The following is a 4838-nucleotide window of genomic DNA, read 5'->3' as shown; positions in this document are numbered from 1 at the left end:
CCTCGGTGTCGGTGTTGTTGTTGGTGTTGTTTTAGTCGTCTAGCGGAGTAGAGATGACGATCACGGACCTTTCTAGACAGTCCAGTGGTACACTAGCAAGTTCGCAACTTGTAGGTGTTGATGAACTAAATGTTCATTGGTGTACTCCAATCCCCCTCATGGTTGCCTTTAGGACATGTATGGATGAGGAGTCCCCTTAGCAGTAGTGTCCAACCCGATGATATTCCTTAGGTTAAGTCCCTTGTGTTAGGTGTTTAGGGACGTAAGTGAGGACAACGGGAATGGGTAATCAGGGTTATTGTTGATTGGTGAACTTAATATGTTATTATTATTGTGGGTTGAAAACTCTATATGCTCACCAGGCTCCCAAGCCTGACCCACTCAGCTTTTTGATGATTACAGGTAGTGGACCCCGAGCATAGTCGGAGGACGATGAGAGATTTTTGATTATAGGCCAGTAGTTGTAAATAACCGTAGTAAGGCTTATAATGTCTTGTTTATGCTTTTGATCTGTATCGGAACATGACATCCTGAGGTTTTGATATATATATGGAAAATATATACCTTCTTAAAGAAGGGTTTTGATAAACTTTTATCATGTCTTATTTTGGGGACCTATTCCGCAACATCTTTTGAAAAGATTTCTCTGATTTTATTTTAAAAAGCATAAATTAAATCGGTCTTTTCTGGCCGAGAAATTAGGGGATGTCACAGTTGGTATCAGAGCATTAGTTTAAGCGAACTAAGAAATATCCTACGATTTCTAGACTTAAACTTAGAATGCTAAGTGATGATTGTGAGGTGAGTGTCTACCATATATGCCATTATCTGTTCGGATCTATGGTATGTTGCCGACCGGATCTGGAAACCTTATGTGTGTAGGATTCTAAGCGTATGATTACGAGATTAGAACTAACATCTAAACGTTTCGGAGTGATAAGGGAATTGACATGTCTAACAAGGATAAAGACCTAAATTCGCCTTATTCGGTTTATAGATTGTAATGGCAAGAACTCAAAGTGGAGCGGGAAATGCAAACAGAAACCAACAACCTCAACCTCAAGTGGTGGAACAGGTGCCGATAGTAGGAGCTGCACCCGAACCCATCACCATGGCTGGAGTACGAGCTGTGATTCAGACCATGATGGCTGAAAAGAGGGAGGAGTTGAGGCAAATGTTGCTGAACAACAGGGATGAACCTTCAGTTCATGTAGAACAACGTGAACTAAATGACGATCGATCTGAAGAAGGGAACAACAGCAGATCGGTTGGTCATAGTGAATCGCTTGTGGTTGGGAGGAATAACCACGAGGGCAGAGTGGAGAGAAATGGGTGTAAGTATAAGGACTTTATGACTTGCAAGCCATCGACCTTCACTGGAAAAGAAGATCCTGTCGGAGTTATGGACTGGATCTCGGAAATGGAGTTGGCTTTCATGACTTGTGATTGCCAAGGCAAGTTACAAACTACCTTTGCAGTACGTCAGTTCAGGGGTAGTGCTGCTCGTTGGTGGAACACATTGGGGAAAACCCTAAGCCCTAATGAGCCACTGCAAATGACTTGGGCAGAGTTCTTGGTGCACTTTAAGCGCAAGTACTGCTCGGCCCAAAACGTACTTGAGTTAGAAAACCAATTTCTAACGTTGCAGAAGGGGAGTATGACCGTTGACGAGTATACGAATAACTTCACAGACAAAATGGAGTTTGCTTTGCGTATTGTCCCAGATGAGCTAGCGAAAATTGACAGGTACGCAAAGGGACTTCCATGGGAGTATGCGGTGCCAGTACGTCAGGCACTTACTTTGGAGGCAGCTATCTGGGCTGCCAAGTCTGTTGAAGATATGATCAAGGGAGAGCCGCCAGCAAGGTTGAAGTTGGCGAAAAGAGAAAGTTTGAAGGAACGTCAGGTTCCAACAAAAAGAACAAATTCTCGAAGTTTGGTTCGAGAAAATTCGGAGGAGGAGCCGAAGCCAAATGGTGTGACAGGTGCAAGAAGAAACATGCTGGGAAGTGCAGCGTGGAACTCACTTGTTACAAGTGTAGAAAGCCAGGGCATTATGCCAATAATTGCACCTTCACTAATAACGTCTGTCATGGGTGCCATGAAGAAGGGCATATTTGGAGGGATTGCCCGAAGAAGAAAGACGCAGCGAAACCCAATCTGCCGCCAAAGCCTAAGGCGAGAGCCTTTCAGATGACACTCGAAGCTGCGAAAGAAGAAGCCGATGTCGCTTCAGGTACCTTTCTCGTAAATGAATTGCCTGCCCAAATTTTGTTTGATTCTGGAGCCAATTACTCCTTTATATCGCATGAATTTGGTAGAAAACTAGCTTTGCCTGTAGATAGACTAGTTAATGCCTTATTAGTCGAGATTGCTAGTGGCAAGTTTGTACCTGTTAGCCATCGTATGAAAAACATCGTCATTGACTTGGATGGGAATAAGTTCCATGAGGAATTATTGCCTATCGAGTTAAATGGTTTCGATATAGTTTTAGGAATGGATTGGCTTAGCGCCAATGATGCCGAAATAATGTGTAGGAAGAAGATAGTAAAAGTAAACCCGCCAGGGAAAGAGTCATTTATGGTGTACGCAGACAAACGCAGAGTAAACTCTGGAATCATTTCCCTAAAGAAAGCCAGAAAGTGTTTGGCCAAGGGGTGTACATCATATCTAGCATTCGTGATCGATGCTGAGAAGGAAAAGAAGGAGGTGCAGAATATTCTAGTGGTGTGTGATTATCCGGAAGTCTTTCCCGAAGATCTTCCCGGATTGCCCCCTGATCGACAAGTAGAATTCCGTATCGACTTGTTACCAGGAACGACGCCGATAGCAAAAGCACCATATCGATTTGCACCAACCGAAATGAAAGAACTTATGACACAACTTTAGGAGTTATTGGACAAAGGTTTCATTCGACCTAGTTCATCACCCTGGGGAGCCCCTGTGTTATTTGTAAAGAAGAAAGACGGGAGCATGAGAATGTGCATCGATTACAGAGAGCTGAATAAAGCGACAATAAAGAACAAGTACCCATTGCCAATGATCGATGACTTGTTCGATCAGTTGCAAGGATCGAGCTATTTTCGAAGATCGATCTTAGGTCGGGGTACCATCAACTAAAGGTGAGGGAGCAGGATATCGAGAAGACTGCGTTCAGAACAAGATATGGTCACTATGAATTTTTGGTTATGTCGTTCGGATTAACCAATGCTCCAGCAGCTTTCATGGATTTGATGAATAGGGTTTGTAAACCATACCTTGATAACTCCGTGATAGTATTCATAAACGATATCTTGATCTATTCGAAAAGCAAGAAGGAGCATGAAAAGCATCTGCGTGAAGTGCTAGAAGTTCTGAAAGAGGAGAAGTTGTATGCAAAGTTCTCCAAATGTGAATTTTGGATTCAAGAAGTCCAATTTTTGGGTCATGTGGTTAACCAAGAAGGGATAATGGTTGACCCAGCAAAGATTGAAGCTGTGATGAAGTGGGAACAACCAAAAAGTCCCACGAAGATTCGAAGCTTTTTAGGATTAGCCGGATATTATCGCCGATTTATCCAAGGCGTTTCTTCGATCGCTACTCCATTAACAGCTTTGACCCACAAAGGAGCTACTTATGCTTGGAATGAGAAGCATAAGGAAGCCTTTGAGAAGTTAAAGAAGAGATTGTGTGAAGAACCGATTCTTTTGTTACCTGAAGGACTTGATGACTTCGCAGTCTATAGTGATGCCTCTGGAGTTGGGTTAGGATGTGTTCTGACCCAAAGGGATAAAGTGATAGCGTATGCATCGAGGCAGTTGAAAGAACATGAAAAGAACTACCCCACTCATGATCTGGAGTTGGCAGCAGTAGTATTCGCCTTAAAGATATGGAGGCATTATCTTTATGGTAGTAAGTGTAAACTTTTCACTGATCATAAGAGTCTTCAATATCTCTTTAATCAGAAGGAATTGAACATGAGGCAGCGGCGCTGGCTGGAACTACTCAAGGACTACGACTGTGAGATACTTTACCACCCTGGTAAAGTAAATTTTGTTGTTGATGCTCTCAGTCGGAAGGTAAATCTTGAACAGAGAAGGCCAAGAGCACTGAAGATTGAAGTTGTCTCTACAATTATGGAAAGTATAAAGAAAGCTCTGGAGGAAGCTTTGGAGAAAAATAACCGGAAGGAGGAACGTTTGGGAAAAACGTTGGTGTTTGATACAAACGGTCAAGGATTGAAGGTATTCAAAGATACGATTTGTATACCTAAGACAGGAGGAGTAAGAGGTCTTCTGATGGAAGAAGCTCACAAAACCATGTACTCGATTCATCCCGGCAGTACGAAAATGTATAGGAACCTAAAACCCTATTACTGATGGCCGACGATGAAGCTCGATGTTGCTAAGTATGTGGCTGAGTGTGTAACTTGTGCTAGGGTTAAGGCACAACATCAGAAACCGTATGGGAGTTTAGAACCTTTACCAGTACCCATGGGTAAATGGGAGGACATTACCATGGATTTTGTGACTAAACTGCCCAGAACAAGGAACGGTCACGATATGATTTGGGTGGTCGTTGATCGCTTCACTAAGAGTGCGCATTTCATAGCCGCTAACGAGAAATGGTCTATGGATAAACTTGCGAATTCTTATGTGAAGGAAATTGTGAGGCTACACGGTGTTCCGTTAACGATTGTATCCGATCGTGACAACCGTTTTACCTCAAGGTTTTGGAGGAGTCTACAAGAGGAATTGGGTACCAAGTTGTGTTTGAGTACAGCTTACCATCCACAAACCGATGGTCAGAGCGAACGAACGATTCAAACATTGGAGGATATGCTGAGAGCATGTACCCTA

This window comes from Lactuca virosa, chromosome 5 (assembly GCF_052849685.1).
Source record: "Lactuca virosa cultivar CGN04683 chromosome 5, Lactuca_virosa_CGN04683_v6, whole genome shotgun sequence".
Taxonomy (NCBI): Eukaryota; Viridiplantae; Streptophyta; class Magnoliopsida; order Asterales; family Asteraceae; genus Lactuca; species Lactuca virosa.
This window is presented reverse-complemented; position numbering follows the sequence as displayed.